The sequence below is a fragment of the Cupressus sempervirens genome, chromosome 10, assembly GCF_028749045.1.
Source record: "Cupressus sempervirens isolate cs-2001-9-10 chromosome 10, ASM2874904v1, whole genome shotgun sequence".
NCBI lineage: Eukaryota > Viridiplantae > Streptophyta > Pinopsida > Cupressales > Cupressaceae > Cupressus > Cupressus sempervirens.
Genome location: NC_143127.1, coordinates 792,898,060 through 792,921,734, shown reverse-complemented (window position 1 = coordinate 792,921,734; position 23,675 = coordinate 792,898,060). Strand labels below are relative to the sequence as shown.

The window sequence follows — 23,675 nt, the reverse complement described above, 5'->3', positions numbered from 1 at the left end:
GTCTCTAGGTAAATGCTCTGTTCTCAAATTTAATATACTTATTTTGAAAATAATGCCTGATTAACAGGACATGTAATTTAGGTGCTTACAAATATCATTGCAGTTGATATATTCCTTATTTTTTCATATTTGTTATGCCACTTGAAAATGATTTGACAATTAGAGCCAAGACTACTGAAGTTGTTGTCAAAGACTTCAGCTCTGGTTCTTATGGTACCATATTTTTGGAAGAGGTCAGTGACATTTAAATTTCCTTTGCTTGTAATGCTGTAATTATTTGGTTGTAATGTCCCCTTATGAAATTTTGTAGGGCTTTTCTTAATTTCTAAAATTGTAAGAGACTTCTTTTTATCCAAATATATATTTGCTACTAATATATGTATTTAATCTAACTTAGACATAGGTTTAAAGCTATCTTATAGAAAAGATATGTTAATGCAAATTTTGGCTATCTTTATAGTATGCAAGAGTTTTTTGACGAAGAATAGTGCTGATATATACATATGTTTGATCTAAATTTGATTAGAAAACCCCTTTCAACATATGTTTGACTCTTCCATGTATTATATATGCTCACCGAACTTGGAGACAATGCAACATATCAAGTACAAATGTATATTGCAGTCCCAAGATCGATTTAACCTGCAGGTTCAGAATACACATTATTAGCAATTGCCATTGAAGAATAAATCTGAAGATCCATACATCAGCACCAAGAAAGCTAAGATTGTAAGTATCTTTATCAGTATTTCTATTAGAGATCTTGTATGCAATAACAGTGACCTCTTTCCTTGCCTCTTGGTCTACGGACTATAGAACTTTGAGCTCAAAACTACATAATCCGTTAGCAGAATGAAGCAAGACAAAAAAATGTTTGATCTCAAATGTCGATCAAATAAACTCACACAATAAATACCACAAGCTATGCACAATAATATATAGTTAATTGTATGATATTTAGGTGTGCTAGAAACCTAGATATTCAAATATGTTTCTCTTTTCATAACAAATCAGGAGCATTTATCTCTCAGTACTAACTTCTACCACATTTTGATCTACACAGGATGGCTTCTACAGTATAACAGAGCTTAGTTTGTAAGCAGAGCAACTGGCCTTGGTAACAGAAGGGTCTTTCATTGTGGTTGGACAACTACTAGATCAGACATCACAACATGTAAAATATGAATCAGAATGTAAATATTCTCATCCAGGTCTTGCATTGTATTTTTACAAACCATGCAAGAAAAATAGGTCCACTGAATTCTTCAAGAGTATAACCAGGCAAATAGAAATAACAACATTAGCCTTAGTCTTTTTTTCCACTTCAACGTAGACTAACTCAGCCATACCATGCAAATCTTTTTTGAGCATGCATGGGATTGGAACAAGAAAGATTCAAGATACTTTAGATGCTGCAGATTTTTATTTCCTCTCAATATGGAAACAAGGGAGGATCCAAATACTTTAGACATTGCAGATTTTTGTTTAAGAGTAAGTAGATTTTGACAATCTGTGAAATCAATCACTATGATTTTTTAATCTAATTGTATAACTTTTTTTCATCAACATTTTGGATCACACGCTGTGATCCATCATCAAGGTTTTTGTTTGTTAGAAGTTTTTTGGATGTTCCTTAGATGATACCATTGGTTCGAATTCATCTGACAAGGAATCAGAGAACTATTTTCCAAGAATTAGTTCTCTATGGCTTTAATGTAGGAGCAAAGCTTACTAGCCTCAATGGCTTGTAAATTATAGCATGTTGGCTATTATGATTCAATTCCTCTATTAGTGTTCTATGACTCCTGCCTCACTCAATTCTTAGAGGAGATATTGTACTGAGCTGGATGAATATGGCATTCATCTGGCTGGTTCATACTACCCCAGGCCATGGCCAAGAAGATTTTTTGACTTGCATGAAATATAAGCTTCTAGTATTGTATCCTAAAGATGATAATGGCAAGTTTACTGAAGAAACTGGGCAGCTTGCTGGTTTGGATGTCTTGGGTGATGGAAATGTGGCAATTGTCAAGAGCTTAGATGAACACTCATGTCTTATCGTGGAAGAAGTGTATAAACATAAATATCCATGTACACTTCTTCCATGATAAGACATGAGTGTTCATCTAAGCTCTTGACAATTGCCACATTTCCATCACCCAAGACATCCAAACTAGCAAGCTGCCCAGTTTCTTTAGTAAACTTGCCATTATCATCTTTAGGATACAATACTAGAAGCTTATATCATGCCAGTCAAAAAAAAAATTGCACCCAGGTGTTGGTCAAAATTTAGACCAACACCTGCCAGTTTTTGACCATCATTGGTTGAAATTTTGACCAATGATGGTCAAAAACTATAAGGTGTTGGTCGAAATTTAGACCAACATCTGGGTGAAAAGTGCACCATGGCAACACACAGTTTTCAACCAACCCATTGGTCAAAATTTTGACCAACTAGATTTTAGTCAAAATTTGGACGACAAAAATTACAACCAATGGGTTGGTCGAAATTTGGTAAAAAATTGGGTCAAAATTTCAACCAATATTAGTCAAAAAATGACTTCAAATGTACTAGTGATGGAAGGCAAAGATGGTGCAATCAAGGAGGAAGAGGTGATGGCAGGTCATTTAGAGGCTGAAATGAGAACCACAAGAAATATGAAGATGTGGGTACCATCCGAAACCAAAAAGGAACGATGGTTTCAACTTGTCCTATGATCAAAACTTTAGACACCAGAGAAGAAGAGATAGAGGATGTGGACAAGGTTCAAGAAGAGGAGGCTTTCATGGTACTTGTTTTTTATTCAATGAAGAAGGTCATCATACCTACGAATATCCTCAATGCCAAGGAAGGACATACAAGAGCTGATGGTCAAGCAAGGGTTGCTCATCTAGATGATGATGCACAATCATCACATTTAGAGGATGCAGAAAGAGGAAAGGTTTTGGTTAATGAAAGGGTCTTGTTGAGTGGTGAGACTGAACCTAGACAAAGGAGGAGTTTGTTTCATACTAAGTGCAAGTGTGAGGGTAAATATTGTGATGTGATTCTTCATGGTGGGAGCACTGACAACTTGGTGCTAGAGGAGATGGTCTCCAAGCTAAAGCTCAAGAGGGAGAAACACCCCCATCCCTATCAGACTTCTTGGGTGCAAGATGATCATAAGGTCTTGGTTAGTGAGAAATGTTTGGTAAAGTTCAAGATTGGGAGTTACCATGACAAGGCCCTCTATGACATCATCCCAATGGATGTCTCCCATTTATTGTTAGGAAGGTCGTGGCAGTTTGATAGGCATGCTATACATGGTGGTCATGAAAATACATACTCTCTGACAAAGGATGGAGTTCACCATAAATTGAAACCCTTGATAAAGGAGGGTGAAAAGGTATGCAATAGTGCTATGGTATGTCTTGTTAATGGAAGAAAATTTCTAGATGGCATGAAACATCAGCATATGTGTTGTGCTTTAATTCTTGCAAAGGATAAGGAAGGTAGTAATGAAGTTCCACTTGAAGTTTTGGGTCTATTAAGTGAGTATGGAGATATCATCTATGATAATGTTCTAGAAGGGTTGCCCCAATAAGGCAAATTAGTCATCAAATAGATTCAGTCCCTGGAGCAAGTTTGCCTAACAAGGTTGCTCATAGGATGACTGCTACTAAGACTGAGGAGCTAAACATACAAGTTCAGGAGTTATTGAGGAAAGATTTGATTCAAGAGAGCCTGACTCCATGTGCAATACCTATAGTGCTAGCACTAAAGAAGGATATGGAGTGGAGAATGTGTACAGACACACGAGATATAAATAAAATAACCATCAAGTATTGATTTCCTTTGCCAAGGATGGATGATCTTATGGACTACTTGAGTGGAGCTCAATACTTCACAAAGATAGATCTCAAGAGCACCTATCACTAGATACAGATATGAAAGGGAGATGAGTGGAAGACTGCATTCAAGACCAAGGAGCATCTATATGAGTGATTAGTCATGCCCTTTGGACTGACCAATGTGCCAAGCACCTTCATGCAGCTTATCAATGAAGTGTTAAAGAATTTTTTGGAAAAAATTGTTATTATCTATCTGGACAATATTTTGATTTTTAGTAAGTCTTTGGATGAACATATATTGCACATTCATAGTGTCCTTGAAAGGTTGAGGGAAGAGTAATTGTTGATTAATTTGAAGAAGTGTAGCTTTGTAAAAAGGGAGTTCGTCTATTTGGGATTTGTTGTATCAACTAAAGGTCTCAAAATGGACCCAAAGAAGGTTAAGGTCATCTTGGAATGGTCTAATCCAAGGTCTACCACTAAGGTGAGGTCATTCCATGGTCTAGCTAGTTTTTACAGGAAGTTCATCAGGAATTTCAGTAGTATATGTGCACCCCTAATTGAAACAATGAGGGGGGACAGAAAAGAGTTCAAGTAGATTACAACACCTACAAGGAGTTTTCAATTGCTGAAGAAGAAGGTGATAGAGCAACCTATGTTGGCACTTCTTGATTTCAACAAAGTGTTCCAGCTAGATTATGATGCTTAAATGGTAGTGCTATTGGGGCTGTGTTGAGCCAAGAAGGTAAAACTATTGCCTATTTTAGTGAAAATTTGAATCATACAAAGAAGAAATATTATGTTTATGATCAACAGTTCTATGCAATAGTTCAGGCCTTAAAGAAATGGAGGCATTGTTTGTTGCCAAAAGAATTAGTTTTTCATATTGATCATTAGGCATTGCAGTACCTAAATGGCCAAGGTAAATTGAATTAGAGACATTTCAAATGGGTAGATTTCATTCAAAGCTATACATTTGTATTGAAACATAGAAGCAAAAGGTCTAATAGGGTTGCTGATGCATTAAGTAGGAAACAGTTGTAGCTGATAGTAATTCAGGTTGAAGTGGTTGGGTTTGATGAACTCAAGAATCTATACCCTAAGGATCCTGACTTTGTAGAGGCTTGGAAGGCTTGTAAAGAACCTGTTACTCTAAACAGGACCAAGTGGTTAGATTACATGATTCAGGATGGTATGTTGTTCAATGGAAGTCAATTATGTATTCCAAGGAGTTCCATGAGGGAGAAATTGATCAAGGAGAAACATAGTGGAGGGATGGTAGGACACTTTGGTTGAGATAAGACCATTACCATTATTAGTGAACATTATTTTTGGCCTCAATTATCACAAGATGTGAAGTTTGTGCAGAGCTGTTGAGTATGTCAAACACCCAAAGTGTTTAGTCACAATACTAGACTCTATCAGCCATTGCTTGTTCCATCAAAGCCTTGGAAGGACATAAGTATGGATTTTGTTCTTGGATTGCCAAGGACACAAAGGGATAATGACTCGGTATTTGTGGTGGTTGTTAAGTTCTCCAAAATGAAACATTTCATTCCATGCCACAAGACTCATGATGCTGTGCATATTGCAAAATTTTTTTTCAGAGAGGTGGTGAGGCTACATGGTCTCCCAGAAAGTATTGTTTTTGATAGAGATACTAAATTCGTTGAGCATTTTTGGAGGACTTTGTGGAAGAAGTTGAAAATGGAATTGAAGTTCAGTTCTGCAATCATCTATAGACTGATGAACAAATAGAAGTAGTGAATAGAAGTCTCAACAATTTGCTAATGTGTTTAGTAGGAAATAAGCCCAAGGGATGGGATTTGATTCTACCACAAGCAGAATTTGTTTACAATAATTGTGTGAATAGGTGTACTAGTAGATCACCATTCCAAATTGTGTATGGGAGTAGTACAAGGACTGCACCAGAGTAGAGGAAGATGGAGCAAGGGGAGAGGACAAGTGCTGAGGTAGACGACCTTACTGAACATGTCAAGAACCTACATGAGGGGGTATATGCACATATTACCATGATGAACCTACAGTATAAGGCTAGAGAAAATAAAAAGAGGAAACGTAAGGAGTTCCAAGTTGGGGATTTGGTTATGGTATACTTGAGGAATAGGCGATTTTTTAGTGGGTACCTACAACAAGCTGAAGATGAAGAAATTTGGCCCCTACAAAATTTTGAAGAAACATGATTTAGGAAATGGATATGAGGTGGAGTTACCAGATGGGATTCACATTTTTCCTATTTTCAATATTACAAACTTAACAAAATTATTGCAATTTTAAGTTTCCTAGAGACCTCCTAATAATGCTTCAAAGTTAGAGTTGAGGCACTAAATGGCCTCATACAGGCCTAAAAAATGGGAGATGAGCATAGCTAGTCCATAGGGCTATAAAGTACTTGGAGAGCTTTCCAAAAATGTAAACGGTTTGTCAATCAGAGTCTCAAATCAAAAGTTATGCCTCCCAGAAGTTGGACTACCATTTCTGGATTCTTCTAATTTTACACCAACTTGTGACGTGTTTTCTAGAACCTTCTATTTTGGCAGTGGATGCCAAATGGCATATCCTAGAATGCATTCCTAACCCTAAACCTAATTCAGGCTACTTAAAGTCATTTATTGTATTGTAAAGATAGTTTTTTGGTGGAATTTGGGAGAAGGTTTTGCGAGAAAGGATTTTCTCCAGAATCTAATAACATTGTAAGCTATAGGGCATGTCATTGAGTCTGCTTTCATTGTACTGAATGAAATAACATATCACTTCTTATAATAATATTTCCCTTTTCCTATTGTGTTCATTTTGTCTTGGTTTGTGCCCTTCAATTTTTGCCAAGGCTCTCTCTCTCTCAAGGCTCTCCCTGTCACTTTTTGTCTGCTCATTGAGGCTTTGTCCACTGAAGTTCTCTTTGTTGAGCCTCTATTCTTCGCCAAGGCTCTATTTGCCGAGGTTCTATCTTTTGAGTCTATGTCTGCAATCGGGGTTCTATTTGTCGAGGCCTTGCCCGTCGTCGAGGCTCTATCTTCTACCAAGGTTCTCTTTGCCAAAGCTTTGCCCATTGCAGAGGCTCTATTTGTTGAGGCTTTGTTAGTCAAGATTTTGACTATTGTTGAGGCTCAATTCGATGGGACTTTGCTCGTCAGTGATGCTCTGTCTTTCATTGAGGTTATATCCCTTAAGATTTTGACTGCCAAGGTTTTGTATTCTGTTGAGGCCTTATCCATTGCTAAGGTTCTCTCTACTGAGGCTCTTCCTGTTGTTGAGGTTTGTCCACTGAGATTCTATGCACTAAGGCTATGCTCATTGTTGAGGTTCTATCCATTGAGGCTTTTCTCACTAATGAGGCTCTATCTTATGTCAAGGTTTTGTCTGATGAGGTTGTCTGTCATTGAGGTTTTGTTTGTTGCTTCATGGTTGTGGTCGTGTCTCTAGCTAATTTTGTGTTAGTGTTTATGTCTGTATAAAGGATTATGCCAATTGTTGCCATTGAGATCCTAGTAAAGGGCATGACAATGTTTATATTAGAGTGGTACTATGAAAGCTAGAAAACTATGTGTTGCAATGGAAGTTTGATGTCAACTAACCTAGTTAGCCTATGCAATTGGTTTGGAATCCTGGAGCTGATGGTATTGATCAGATGGTGGATTGCTCGAGGGCAAGTAATCTTTGGGTGATGAGAATTTGTCATGTTCCCAAATTCAATGTAGTAATTAATTTAAATAGTCCTAGAATTTAATTATATAATAGAAGACCTTTAATTTATTTAATATCTAGACCAAAATTAACAAAATAAAATATTTGTATTTGTAGTTCTAATTAATTTATGTATATCTTAGGTTTATCTTTTATTTCGGTCATAAGTGCTTGTTGTTGTGTCACACTAGTTATGTATAATGTCCCACAATAAGTTATCCTTTGAATATTAGAGCAATAGCTTTTAATTCACCATATCAAAATCTACTAACTGAACTATATGATAGAGTACCACCCTCTAATCATCAATAATATATGTCTAGAAGTGAATTTGATATGATTTGTACTACTTGAGACAATTAAACATGACAATAAAGTCTGATCCTGTTTGGGTAATATACGTTGTCGCCTCCAATATGATTATTGATGGAGTTGTTCTGTATAGCTTGAAGATAGAAGGTTATAGTGGATAGGTTGGTATTGTTTCCAAAAATCAGGCACTAGTATTGTCTATCCTTTCTTGTGCAATCAATTATGCCAGATTAGATAATTCTTTCAAAAAGCAAGTCCACATTGATTTTCAGCAAGGTATACTTTCCCAATAAGGAAGTAAGAATTTAGATTGCAATTTTAATCGTTCCTTATAATCTGTAGTATTCTGTCCTGAAAAGAATATTTGATGTTGATGTATATGCTTAATGGATAGATTCCTGATAGGGCGAACCCCAATAATAAATCTTTAATAATACTGACTGTGATTTCAATCCTCTGCAGTTTCTTATGGAGTTCCTTAGTCCATCTAGTGATTACGCCTGAGTTACCCAATCTGAGATGTTCGTATTGCAATCTTGGTGTTGATGAGAATTGCTGAAGGTTATATTCTTCCTGTTTCAACTCGTGCTGCTTTCTTCCGATTTTTTCCTCCCCTTTGATAATTGAAAAATATCTTTCATTTATATCTCACTTTGTTTGGATTCATGTCTTTTCAACATGGAGAAATGCACCTTTTGTTTTGGTTAATTTCTTTTAATAGCATTTCGTTTTGATTTCACAAACTATCATTTTTTTATTAGTTTATTGACAAATATATCAGTCTGAGGATATCAATGTTATGTGTATCATTCCATAGCTGCTGTATAACAAATATCAAATACTTTATATTTGCTTTTGTGATTCCTATTTTTATCTGACATTTATCACTGAATGCTATTGTTGGGTGATGCTAGAAAGGTATTCAACAGTAATTCAACGTCCAATCTTTTATTGCCAGTATTTAATATATGTACGTATCATGGTTCTCGGGCTGCCCGACAGTCTTAAGAACTACAGATTCTGAGACTTGTGTGGATCTTAATTTATTGTTGTTCACTACTTCATGATGCTCCATGAAATTGCCATTGACTGTTATGTCACTCCCTTAGGCTTCATGTTATCTTTGATATATTCATATTTCCAAATGTATCTTTTTCCCCCATTCTTTGTCTCTCGCAGCCTCGAATATACCTATCGCTGGAACTGTATTTATAATGATTATCTTATAAAACTTATTTCCATATAAAACTCCATAGCTATGTATTATTTACTGTAGACATCACATCTTCCATACTAATGGCAAGATACTTATTTCTTTCATATCTGTGATAGTCATTGTCTTGTGGCGCTGACTTTTATCACAATCTTACATTTATATTAATTAACGCTGCTATTCAACCTATGATTAATAATCCATGGTTGCCTGTAAACATTATAAGAAATTTTATTTCGATGCACAGTATCTTATATGTACATCTCATGCCCAAATCCGTGTCTTATATATATATAAAGTAATTATTTAAGCTATATCTAATAATTGATTGTTGCCTATAATATGGCTATATTCATAGACAAAGATCCTTTTGTATATGTTAATTTTAGTTTGTTAATTTTAGTTCGATCATTATACAAATCATATTTATATTTTATTATTTATTATTTATTTAATTTGTCTTTTAACATTATTTAACTATTTTATTATTTATTCATTATATATATATATATATTTGCAACATGGGGATATCACATTGTGAACCTTGGGAGTTTTCCATTGTTGAGCTATTTAAGACCGATGGGTAGAATGTTAAGTCCTCCCTATTTGGTGAATGCAATTAAGACCAATGGCTAGAATGCTAAGTCCTCCCTAGTTTGTTGTTGCATATATCACTCTAATATTTCACCGGTATGCCAAGTTTGTTGATCATCATCATTTGACGACTGATTTGTATTTGCTCAGATCTTGTCTAAGGCCAATGTAATCTGAAATTGTGTTTTGAATCTAAATATACTTCTGGTGTTGTTAATATTTGGTGATCAACTATCTGGAAAATTTGAAGCACTATCATTATCTCAAGTTTTGTAAGTGGTGAATTCTCTTGGCATAATACTTTAGTCAGTATTAAAATCTATGTTGCTCCATTTTCTCATCTACAGATACATTATTAGTATTGATGACAAATAAATCTACATACTTAGAAGAAGATTGAATTTCCCATGCTTCCCTTTGTCATCGCAGGGACAACTTCTCACTCATCATATATCTTGGATTGACCCCATACGTAATCACGTGCACAAAGTGCAATCCACAGACCTGCACCATTGCCTGCCTATAGTACAACATACTCTCCCACACTATACAAGCTCTTTCCCTAGAGTGCTTCCCTTAGGTCATTTCCCTCAGCTGCTTCCCTCACGTTCTTTCCTTTAGTGCTTTCTCTTAGGTGCTCCCTTTGGTTCCTTTTTCTCAAGAGTGTTAGTGTAGTTTTTTATTCTTATTTTGCTAGGTTTTTCCTACACTTTTAATAATCTCGCTTAGGTTAATAAAGCATGTCTTATTAGGTGAATGGTTGTGAGGTGTCACCTTCCTACATGTCAGCATCCATTAGCTATCTTGGGAAGATACTTTTCTATCTTTAGTCCAATATATGGTTGCTCCTCATTGGTTGGTGTTGCACCCTCCTCCCTCTTCCTAGCCTATATAAGCATGCTACCTGGCTTGTATTTGCATCTCTTATTTTTTGCATCCTCTTAATGCTATTTTTCTTCTAGCATTTGCATTACTCTCTTGGAGACTAACTCTGTGTTGCTATTTTGATTTTGTATCATTTGCATTCATAGTTTAGATATTTATTCTTTGCACTAGTTTTCTAGTTTATTAATCTTTTCAGATTCTAACATGATATCAGAGCTTTTCTATGTGCAAGAGTAGATTTTAGTTTCTTTATTTGAGAGATTCGGGGGGGGGGGCGCTAATAAATTTTATTGTAGTTTTTTGAAAACTAAAGTATGTTCTTCTCTTGCATCTTTGGATGATCTTGAGAATCAGAAAAGTTTTGACAAAAATGGTTTTTTTTTGGGGTTTCAATCTCAAATCTAACAACCAACTTGCATATTTGGAGTTTTCAATTAGTATTGTAGATTCCAACATGCCATTGATGGACTTAGAAAGCTGATCCATCATTTTTATGTCGTATTTTGGTTGTTGGGGTCGTTTCTTGATTTTTGGAGCCATTTTAGGCATTTGATTTAGACTACAACAACATCTTCTGTACATCAGCAAGAAAAATGTTTTCAGAGTTTTGTTCGCAGCCCCGAAAAACCATCTGGGTATCTTTTAGATTTTGCATGCAATCTATATATTTTGTGTAATGTCCCCATTTTAGCTGACATCATTTTGCAAGCCGGATCAGTCTACCATGGACTCTCGTAGACTGGTGGGTGTGATGAGAGAGTCATTCTAGCATTTATTTGAGGATTGGATGGTTTATTATGCTCTTGGAGATATTATTTTATCATTACTTTTTATACACAGCCTACATGTTATAATTTTAAATTGAGATTGCACTTTTTATTTTATAAAATTATTTAATTATAAAAGTGCATTGTAATGGGATTTTATAACGGATGCTTCTAGAAGTTCTTAGTAACTTCTTAGAAAAGTGAATAAATAGAGGGCTTGGCCTCTCATTTGGACAGACGGGATTTGATAATTCAACTACATTCTCTTTGAGCCTTTGTGGCACCATCCAGGTTTGCAAATATTCAACATAATCCTTGAGAATGATACCTCTCAAGAGATTGCATAACTAAGGAAGTGAAAAACTTTATGAAGGGTTGCACATTGGAAGTGGTACTCAGCCATTTCATGTTGTTCTTCATTGGTATATTTAGTTTGGATAGAGATTTGATTGAGGGTTTGATTTCTTTTATAAAAAAAAGCGGACCCAAAAAAGTAGGCTGAAAAAGTAGTCCAAAAAAGCAGCTCTGAAAAAAGCAATCTGAAAAAGCAGTTCAAAAAAGAAGATCCGAAAAAGCAAAACGAAAAAAGAAAATCTAGAAAAAGCAAATGAAAAAGCAGATCGAAAAAAAAGCAAAGCAGAAGGGGCAACATTGAAGAAAATTATTACAGCCATCTACAACTAGGTTCCTTTGTTTGCATTGCATTTTAGGTGTTATAAGTTTTAGCTATAGGTGTGCATTATACCAGCATTATCATTTTTGTAATCCATGTAAATGCCAAAAAGTTTTGGCCATATTTCATGAGCATTGTATTAGAAATTTCATTGTAATTAAGGAGATAATAGTTGTTGGTGTCATTTGAGCAATTCAATATTTTTATTTATCAGCTAGTTAGTTTGTATACCAACTGTTTGTAAAAATGCCAGTTGGCTGTAGGTGTTCATTTCATTCATGATCAGCTTATTAGTTTACATGCCAATTGTTTGAAAAAATGTCAATTCGCTGTAGGTTCTCTTTTTGGCATAAATAACTCTTTTTGGCATAAATAATCTTATAATTTTGCATTCCAACTATTTGCAAAATTACTAGTTGGTATAGCTGCATATTGCAAGTAGTTTCAGTCACATATATGCATTGAATATTGTCAGAATAAGTTGCACATTCATGTCAGGTCATTGTTTAGTCAATTCAGAATCTTCTTGCAAGCATTCTTTTTGATGCTAAGTGAAGGAAAGAGCCATAAAAGAATACTGAATTTTATATCAGTCATATGACCCTTGTATGCAAAGTGTTTTTATGAACCTTTATCAGCATTTTGGGATCAGATTTGAGTAGGGTCATTATAGTGGTATCAGAGCATAATTTACATTTTGGTGTGTTGATTCTCAAGCATTAGAAGCCACCTATAGTTACTTGTAAGTACATATCAGACTGATAACATTAGACCAGCAAGTGGGAAGGTTGCACATGTAGCATTTGACAATATTCCTTGTGTCACTCAAAGCACATTTTGGACCTATAAGTCCAACGGATATTATGTTTTGCAGGACCGAGTGTGGAAAGCTACAACTGTACCCCTCTCCGTTGGAAATCGCAAATTTGAACGCAATTTTCAAATGTCTCGTTCTTGCTCATACAGACTCCAATTTTCATGATTCTTGTTATGACCTTGGCTTATTTTTTGTGCTTTATCCACTAGTGGAGTTGTTTTTTGATTTTCATGCATAAATTTTTTAGAAATTGCAGATTCTTGGCCGTAACTGTACACAGTTCTCGTTTTGGAAACTTCAGAGGGTCATAACTTTCTCATACGACCTCGTATCGAGGCAATTCTTTTTTTGAAAGTGCATGATTTTTTGAGTAGATCAGAGTGGTGCTATTTGTTTCCTTGATTATCGTGCCTAAGTTTCACTTACAACATATGCTCTTCATGAGGGTTTGTAATGCATTGAAATCAAGACCACTAAGTATTTCTCTCTAGTGGTAGTTGTAAATGCACTAAAATAAAGTGCCAAATCATATTTCTTTGGAGGGGTTCTTTGATTGAGTAAAAAGGGGGGGGGGGGGGGGCATTTTCGTGACTGGGTTCTCTTCTTTTTAGCATTTCTTCTCTGCATTTTTTCATCATGGATCAAACAAATATGCCCATCCTAACTCCATACAATTACTTTGAGTGAAAATCACGCATGACAATTCACTTAAGGAAAGCTGGATTAAATAGGATAACTATGGGACTTTTAACTAAACCTGCTAAAGATGAAGATAAGCCTAAGTGGTTTAACAAATGTGATGAGGCATATGGAACATTGTGTTTGTCTATTTCTCTTGACTTTCTATTTTACATTGAGTCTTTGAATACACCAAATGAAGTATGGACAAAGCTATAAACACTATTCGGCACACAAGATTTAATGAAGATCATATGTTGGAAAATGAATTAATTAGTTTAAGTCCAGGAAATTTCAACACAATCCAAGATTTCTTCACAAAATTAAAATCACTAAGGCTATAGTTAAAACAATGTGGAATTGAAAAGAAAGATGAACAATTGATTCTTAGTATTCTCTCTAAGCTAAGTTCAAAATATTCTGTGTTTGTGTCTACCTTCTATGCTACTAAGGGTGCACTTGGTACTCAATTCACCATGCCATCTCTAGATGATTTTGTTGTCAATCTCACTCGAGAACAGGACAAGCTAATCCAGATGAGCACTCTTAAGTCCTCTAAGTCACATGCCTTAGCAGCCAACAAAGGCACAAAAGAACAAAAAGGACAAAGTAGTAACAACAATAGTAAGGATGAGAAACAAAATAATAGTAAGGAAAAGAAGGATCAGATACCAATTGCTTCAAAAGAAACTATTGATACCTCATCCTCTAAGGGCGATAAGCCTAAGAAAGAAAAGGTTAAATGTGCCTATTGTAAAAGACCTGGTCATGATGAACATAAATGTTTGAAGAAACAAATTGATCACTTGACATACATTCTTGAGAAGAATAATATTAGTGTTCTTGAGTCTATCAAACAAAGTTCTAATGAAGACTCTAACAAGGCAAAAGAAAACAACAAAGGGAAAGGAAAGGGCAAGGCTCTTGTTGCAGTTGCTTCCTCACCATCCACTTGGGTTCTTGATTCAGGTGCTTTGCACCACATGGCTTCATCTAAGGAAGAACTTGCATCCTTGGAGCCATGTACTATGCATTCTATTTTGATGGGTGATGACACTCCTGTTGAGGTGTGTGGGAGAGGGTCTGTTGATGTGGGGGATGGCACATTCCATGATGTTCTTTGTGTACCTTCATTATCAACCAATCTTCTATCAATATACCAAATCACTCACACAGGTTCAAGAAAGCGAGTTGAGTTCACTCCTGATTCAGTGGAGATACGTGAGTTGCATAGTGATTTTGTAGTTGTAGTTGGGAGAGCAGATCATCAGTCACGACTCTATCTATTTTCTCACTTTGTTCCTAATCCTCCTTCATTTGTTTTTCTCACTCACTCTAATGATGTGAGTAAATTATGGCATGAGCAGTTTGGCCATCTTAATTTCCGCTATTTGCATCAGCTCAACCAGCAGAGCATGGTCACAGGGTTGCCTTTGGTTCAATTCTCAGGAGGTGTTTGCCAAGGTTGCATTCTTGGTAAGCATCCTAAGGAAAAGTTTGACAAAAGTAAGGCATAGAGAGCTTCACAAATACTAGAGTTAGTTCACAGTGATTTGTCTGGTCCATTTCAACATCCTTCTTTCAACAAGGCCCAATATGTCCTCACATTCATTGATGACCTTTCTCGATATACATGGGTGTACTTTCTCAAGATAAAGTCAGAGGTATTTGATCATCTTCAAGACTTCAAAATTTTTGTAGAAAAGCAATCTGGGAAAGCCATCTAGGTTTTGTGCACAGACAATGGTGGTGAGTATGTCAACCATCGGTTTGAAAGATTTTGCACTTCAAAGGGGATTGATTTACAACATTCAGTTCCATACAATCCTTAACAAAATGGTGTTGTAGAATGGAAGAATAGATCCTTGAAGGAAATGGCAAACTGTATGATTCACTCTAGATCTCTTTCACCACAGTACTGGGCAGAAGCCATTAACTATGCTTGTTATATCTAGAACTGTGTTCCTCATCGAGCCTTGAAGGGAGTTACTCCTTTTGAAGCTTGGAGCGGTTGAAAACCATCGATTAAGCACTTTCGAGTTTTTGGCTCCCCTACATGGGCCCACATTCTTACAAAGAAATGTAAGGCCATGGATCCACAAAGTAGACCTTGCATATTTGTAGGTTATCCTGATGGTGTGAAGGGTTATCGATTGCTCCACCCTACTACACATGAGTTATTCATTGAGAGGAGTGTTCAGTTTGAGGAGGGATCTTCAAGCTCACTTTCTATCACTTCTTCAACTCCTTCTACCTTGATATTAGAGTCACTTGGAATACATGACAGATCTTCTGATGAGTGAGATTCACCTTAACAGTCTTCTACCTCTACTTTTGATGCAGAAAGTGATTTAGAGAACTCACCTCCTTCCTCTCCTAGTCATCATTCATAGGTTAATGATTCCCCTCCAGATTCTCCATCTTCCTGTCCACTTTGGGCTAGACAAACCTTGCAGTCTGTAGGTGATTGGGTTGGGGATCCATCAGACACCAGGCAAACTCGTTCACAATTCCAGGATGCTCCACATCTCTTCATTTCTACTACCTCAAATCCATAGTCCTTTCACAAGGTTTCTGGTATTCCTGAGTGGGATATAGATATGTAGGAAGAGTATAGTTCCTTGATGAGGAACCACACTTGGGATCTTGTCCCTCTTCCTAAAGGAAGAAAACTTGTTCAATGTAAGTGGATCTATCAGACAAAATTTGCAGCAGATGGATTAGTTGATAAACACAAGGCTCGCTTGGTTGCCAAAGGATTCTCCTAGGTTCCTAGGATTGACTACTCTGAGACTTTTGCGGTAGTTGCCTTAATGAATTCCATTCGAATTGTTCTTGCCATTACTGTAGCTAATCGTTGGGAAGTACATCAGATGGATGTGAAGAGTGCTTTTCTTCATGGTGACCTTCATGAGGAGATCTACATGGAGTAGCCATAGGGCTTCCTTCAGGATTCTTCACTTGTGTGCCATCTTTGAAAGTCTCTCTATAGCCTCAAACAGGCTCCTTGAGTCTGGTATGCCAAGATGGACTCCTTCCTTTTATTAGTTGGGTTCACTCGGTGCCATTCTGATCCTAATCTCTAAATTTTACAACATGGCGATTCACTTCTATTTTTGGTTTTGTATGTTGATGACTTGCTGATCACAAGAAGTTCTTCACCCACCATTAAGGCTATCAAAGTGGCCCTTCGGGACAATTTTTTAATGACTGACTTGGGCTTGTTGCATTACTTTCTCAAGATTGAGATCCTTCAGTCTCCTTTTGGGATCACCATCACATAGTCCAAGTATGCTCTAGATTTACTCTCGAGGTTTCATATGGTTGACTGTAAGCTTGCTCCGACTCCCTTCCTTTCTAGAATCAAACTTGATGCTCAATGTCCTTCTCCACTTGTTGATGGCACTTTGTATCACCAACTTTTTGGGAGTCTCATTTATCTGACTCATAGGAGACTTGACATCTCCTATGTTGTAGGCATGGTCTCTCGATTCATGCAGAAGCCCCATGAGTTGCACTGGAAAGTAGCCAAGTGGATCCTTCACTACATTCAAGGTTCTCATAATTGTGGGATTCACTACGCAGCAGGTATTGAGCTTGATTTGGTGGGCTACAAAGATTCAGATTGGGTAGGTGAGTATGAGGATTGCAAGTCTACTTCAGGGTATAGCTTCTCACTTGGGTCAGGTCTTATTTGTTGGTCGAGCAAAAAGCAGTCTACTATTGCTCTATCTTCTACTGAGGTTGAGTATCAGGGGGCTGTAAATGCCGCCAGTGAGGCCATTTGGCTTCAACATCTTCTCACTGAGTTTGGTATCTAGATTAGATGGCCATCAGTCATATTTTGTGACAACCAAAGTGTCATTCAGATCTCACGAAATCTAGTTCATCATCAGTAGACCAAACACATAGAGGTCCACATGCACTACATCCGGGAGCTCATCCATGGTCATGTCATTGACCTTCGCTATTGTTCGACTTTCGAGAAAGTTTCTAATATCTTCACCAAACCCTTCACTGAGAGCAAGTTCCTTCATTTGCGAGCTTTGTTGGGGTTGCGAGATGTTTCATCTTTTGGGGGGGGGGGGGCCTCTTCCTCTCACTCAGAGTCCTGACTTTTTTTGGGGGGTCTCTTTTCTCTCTCTCTTTTGGGAAACCTTATGTACATGGGTACCTCATCAGGCTTGACTTGCCAGGACCCATTTCTACATCCACCTAAGCTTCACTTATGGGGGGGTGTTAGTGTAGTTTTTTATTCCTACTTTGCTAGGTTTTTCCTACACTTTTAATAATTCCACTTAGGTTAATAAAGCATGTCTTATTAGGTGAATGGTTGTGAGGTTTCACCTTCCTACACGTGAGCATCCATTAGCTATCTTGGGAAGATACTTTTCTATCTTTAGTCCGATAGATGGTTTCTCCTCATTGGTTGGTGTTGCTACCTCCTCCCTCTTCCTAGCCTATATAAGCATGCTACCTGGCTTGTATTTGCATCTCTTGTTTTTTGCATCCTCTTAATGCTATTTTGCTTCTAGCATTTGCATTACTCTCTTGGAGACTAACTTTGTGTTGCTATTTTGATTTTGTATCATTTGCATTCATAGTTTAGATATTTATTCTTTGCACTAGTTTTCTGGGTTATTAATCTTTTTAGATTCTAACAAAGAGCTTTCCCTTGAATACTTCCCTTAGGTGATTTCCCTTGGGTGCATCCCTTAGGTAGTTTCCATAGGTGTTTCCCTTGAGTGCTTTCCTTTAGTTACTTTTCCCTTGAGCACAATGGTATGTGACAAATACAAATTCATAGATTATTTGAATAACCAATATTTAAATTTATTAACCAAAAAATATATATATATTTTAAATTTAATGGCCAATAAAACATAATCATGAAATGGTATGCCAAGCTTACTTAGGAAACCCATACTCAATATTGGTCATTTTCTTGTCTAGACTAGTCTAAGAACAAAAATCCCTAAAACATGACAATATTTGTTATACAAGACATTCACAAAAGCTAACTAAATACACTTGCATCATACACATATCTAACCTAAATTATCAAAATATTATAAGAAGATAAAATGGCATTACATCATAGACTGCTTAGCCTACAAAAATATTCAGGAAAGTTACACCGAAAGCTAAATTGAAGAACTTGAGTAAGTTATTTTAAGTAGAAAACATTATAGAAGACCTTGTGTAAGTTAATTTAAGTTGGATAAATTATAAGGGTTGCAGATTCCTAACCAAGATATGCAACATAAAATCCAAGCTATAGAAGGAAAAAAGATTAAATTACTGGGTGCCTTTTATTTTTGGCTTCATCAAACTATTTGGCCTCATGGACATTATTAAAATATTTCATTGACCCATTCATTAAAACAAATTAGCAAAATTTTAGCACATTATTAGAGCTCATTTCCTTTATATGTAACCCAGGTGCTTGTAGCATTTTCCAAATATTTGTTTGTCATATCTTTCTTCATACACTTGGTAATTTATGTCTCAAAAATGATTTGGATATCCAATTATCTATTATTAAACATATTTGAATATTAGGCATGCTTGTGTTGTACAAAATGAGCCAAAGCTTGTTATTTAGAGTCAAATTAGGTTTGTCTGTTGGACTGTTTTAGAACAGCAGAGATCAAATCAATTGATCAGGCCCTATAATTGATAATGAAGTTGTAAATGGACATTTCTAACATGTCTAAACAATCAAATTGCATCGATTGCACATAAAATACAGGAAATTTCAAAAAATACATTCAAAGTGCCATGTAGAAGCTTGGAAACAAAGGATTTCATAAAAAAGACACCTACACTTGTGGACTAGGCACAAAACATGGCACACTCAACTGCAAATCTATAAGGATCAAGAATTCAAACTTTTGATAAGTTCGGCCAAAGGAGTCATAAAGTAACCACTTGCCCTAGTTTGAAACAAAAAGAAAAAATTAGGTAAAAGAATCACAAAATTGGGTGTCCAAGCCTCAAATAGTTTATGTTCGCCTTTTTTTTTCCTTGTTCAAGTGCCTATACCTTCAAATAGGTGAAGGGATTCTGCTAGATTGATGTTGTTAAAACCAAGCTCATTGTCATGTCAATGACAACATGATAATCATGTTGTCAGGAATGATCAATAGTTGATAAAATCACTTCAAACATTACACAGTTGCATTATTCTTGGCACACAACATCTGTAAATATAGAATTCTCATGGATTCATAAACAAGAGGTTGTTCCCCTATGTGTAGTTCATTATATCCTCTCCCACAATCACTCAACTATTCCTTTGGAGGCTCAACAACAAGCTAGAAAGGGAAAATTAGCCATCTATCATTGTGGCATGAGTGTCTAATGCACTTTTCACATCATTCAAATGATGAAAATGCTTTTATGGCATTATATAGTTTACAACCACTCAAGCTAAGACTTTTTTACAATGCTTTGCATACCTCCTCTATGACATTTGCACAAATTTGAATTTTGAACTACATACGAATGGAGTGAAACAAACTTGGAACATACCTAGGAACCTAGACTTTATGAAAATATTGTTATATATGTCCTAGCTAGCCAAGATGCTCCCGCATCAAAACCCCATAAAATTCATGAGAGTTAGAATACTATTTTTGACAATCAAATATCTTCCACTGGACTAAATGGCTTCACAATCACCTTGGCCTTTGTAATGGGTATTTATTTTTGCACGAAAAAATGGTCTTGATACTTGTTAGACTAATTTGCAAAAGTAATATATCTCATTATATTAATTAGCATATAATGTCTCATGTCTGCAAGAGCCATCTCTTTTTACACATTGTAATGTCCTTCTTCAAGTACACACGGTTTTAGATGGATAACTTTCATTTAAAGAAGATTGCTTTGACTAAGTCGATTCAAGGTTTCCCCAATAGGGACGATTTGAGGTTCTAAATTTCCTGTGCCTTTCTATGGTATTCAAGACTATTTGAATCATTGTTTTAAAAGAGACAATAGTGAGATTTTCACCATTCTTCAGTTTTCAATCCAATATCTGGCAGGTATGTAATGGGATCTTCACATTTTTCCATTCCGGAGCTTGATAGCTCTGTTACAGAAAATTATCCAAAGAAAATTAAATAACAACGAGAGAAACATAGTTGAAATTGATTCTATAATTTCTAGAGATTAGTGTGTTTAACTATGCAAATGGATGACTGAGAAGGTTTGTTCAATGTCATGGGCTCCATTTACTATTTTCAAAAGAGATGTGACTGTTTCATGTAGTGCTATGAGGAAGCATTGAATTTTTATGATCATCTATTCACTATTCTTTTGAGAGCGTGCACTGTTTCCATCCATTTTCATATTGACAATCATAAGAACAATAGTGTTTGTAGACATATTAGTGTAGCAGATCGATTGGTTTATTCAGTGCTTCAACATAGGAAAGGATATGATATCTAAAATAGAAGATAACATAGTCCAAAAATGAGTTTCTTAACTAGAAGAGGCTTGACAATCAGAAGAGTTTTCTGTCAAGAGATCAAACATGCTCATAAAACATGATCAAGGGTGGGGAAGTGTGTATGCAATGCTAATGAGGCAGCCCTTCTCGCTGTTACAAATGCAGTCATGCAATTCAAAATCTTGGGCAGAGATACATTGGCAGGCTTTCAAGGTGACAAAGGCATACTATAACCAAAAGTTGTGACAGTCATATCATGATTGAAGGTTGCAGAAACCAAGAGGAAAAAACTATATGAAATTCTGTTCCCAGAGCTTAATAATACAGTAAAATGGATGTCCATATGATAGCCAAAATAAGGCTGTAAAGAGGAAAGAAATTCATGAAATAATAGAAACGGAGCCTAAAAAGGAGGAATTTTGAGGCAGATGCAGAAACTAGAGTTCACTAAGAAACCCAACACAGGTTAGGCATCAATTAAAGGGCAATTACAAGGAAAACTTACTCAATTTAAAGCATTTTAAGAGGCATTTAATGCCCATATAAGTTTCCATCCGCCCAGGAGGTTTTTCCCGCCCTCAAATCCTTGAAAACACATCCTATTAGCTTGGGAGGCAGTTGAACATACTGAATACATATGGAAAGTATTCAAGACATTTTCAAGAAGTTATTAGAGAAGCCTCATCAATAGAAAGGTCAAAGAGAGAGCCTTTTATGGATCTTCTCATCACTTTAGAGTAGTACGAGAGCTTATGAAATAGCAGAAAGTAAGTTGGAGGCCCAGAGGACCTGTAAGATCCTCAACTAATTGCTGTCCCTAAATTTTCATATTTGTATCATATCCATCAAAAAATTTGTATGTAAGGTTTGATCTAAAACTTCTAAGTTCTTGTCTGAAAGAAACATTACCAAACACAATTTTTCACTGCATAGGAGTTCTATTAAACACCTGCAAGATAATAGGAATCTGATATTTTGACAAAACTTCACCAAAATAACCCAGTTTTATGCATCAGCATTTTAACAAGCACTTGGTAGACATCATTCTAAAAAATGATCAGTTATTTTTCTTTTATACTATTTCAGTACTTTTATTGATAAGATTTCTTTAAGGACTTGGAAAGAAAGCTATGACAGGATAAATATGTTACTATTTTATACACCTTTTATTTCCAGAAAATTCTCAAAAATTGGGAAAGAATCAAATTTCAGATGCTAATTCAGATTGACACAATGGTGATAATTTAATATCATTGTTTCTCAGCTGATTAAAAAATGATCTATTACATACCCAGAATAATGCATAACCTTAGGGAAATATGCTGAAGAATGTAGAAGATCATATGGTAATGAAGCAAACAAAATCAGCTCCAACAAATGTGGAATACCTGCTGTCAATACTATCGTGCACTGCAGCAGCACTGTCCATGGCGTTGTAGCGGCATTGTTCATCATACTGTAGTGTCAATGTTCACAACATTATTCATGATACTATTCATGTCACCTTCTATCTGCATCATAGCTTCTTATTTAAACCAAAACTTCCGCTATTTATTTCAGTAGCAAAACCTTAAGTAGTGCTCACCTCTCATCGAAAGTTGCGGTTTGTCCAACCTTCAAATTCCAAGGGGTTTCATGCTTGAAAACCCATGCATTAAACCTCAGAAACAATGGAGAAATAACTTCAATATTCTAATCAAATAGCATGTACAAAATTTGAGAATATGCTAGTTTATATATATATATATAGCCTCTTAAGTCCACGGATTCAATGTGGGATGGAAGTCACTTTTAATTTATAAATTCACTTAAATTTTATATCATTTTAAAACATAAAGTAACTTCAGCTATATTAACCCATTAAACAATACTTTATTTTTTCTCTGTTTCTCCTTGAATAAAGCTGCGACTACAAAAGCATTACTTTTCAATAGATTGTTATCCAATTAGGATGAGAAAATAGGATAACCAGACACCTGGGAAGTTACTAAGAAGAAGTTGGGATAGCTTGTCCTTGAGCAATTCCAAAGTTGGATGTCGTAAAATGTCTTCACCATCCAAGTTGCATTCTCAAGTGGAAAACTCGTCCAATGCACTGAAAATTCCTTGATCACTCTAAATCTCAATTTATTCTCTCTCACCTCCAATACCTCTGCAAGTTCCAAAATCAACTTCCCTTCTTCAGCCAAGGCCAGTAGACTAGGAGTGGGCACAACATGTTGTCCAATAGCCTTCTTAAGAAATGATACATGAAAAACATTATGAATCTAGCTATCTGATGGAAATTCAAGCTCATAAGACACTTCTCCAATCCTCACTATCTTGGACGAGCCATAAAAACTAGGTTTAAGTTTTTTTGCAGCACTCTTCTTGAATGAACTCTACCGATATGGCTAAAGGCGTAGAAAATCTATATCTCCAACCTCAAGTACTCTCCATCATGTGGGAATTAGCATATATCTTTTGCTGGTTTTGTGCATACCAAATACTATCCCTAAGAGCCCTAAGAATATCTCGATGATCCTATAACCAATTCTTGGCATGGATAGTCTTGCTGTCATCAAAAGCAAAATCAATGAAAAGAAAAAGGGTGATAAAAGGAGAGAGACCAAAATGGTGGCATGTCAATAGTGATGTGATATGTAGAATTATAACAATACTCCCCACAATATAGCTACTTGATCCATTCTCTTTGTTGTCCTAAAATAAAATTACAGAGATAACCTTTCATTTAATGATTTACG

General features: G+C 36.0%; 1 long non-coding RNA gene across 1 annotated transcript; it reads right to left on the bottom strand.

Annotated features, from left to right (window-relative positions):
• Positions 1-436: 436 nt before the first annotated feature.
• LOC149536298 (uncharacterized) lies at positions 437-22,637 on the bottom strand. Its single transcript, XR_016357695.1, has 3 exons — positions 22,517-22,637; positions 22,320-22,387; positions 437-642 (listed from the first exon to the last, which is right to left on the bottom strand). It is a non-coding gene; the product is annotated as an uncharacterized LOC149536298 (long non-coding RNA).
• Positions 22,638-23,675: the final 1,038 nt, after the last annotated feature.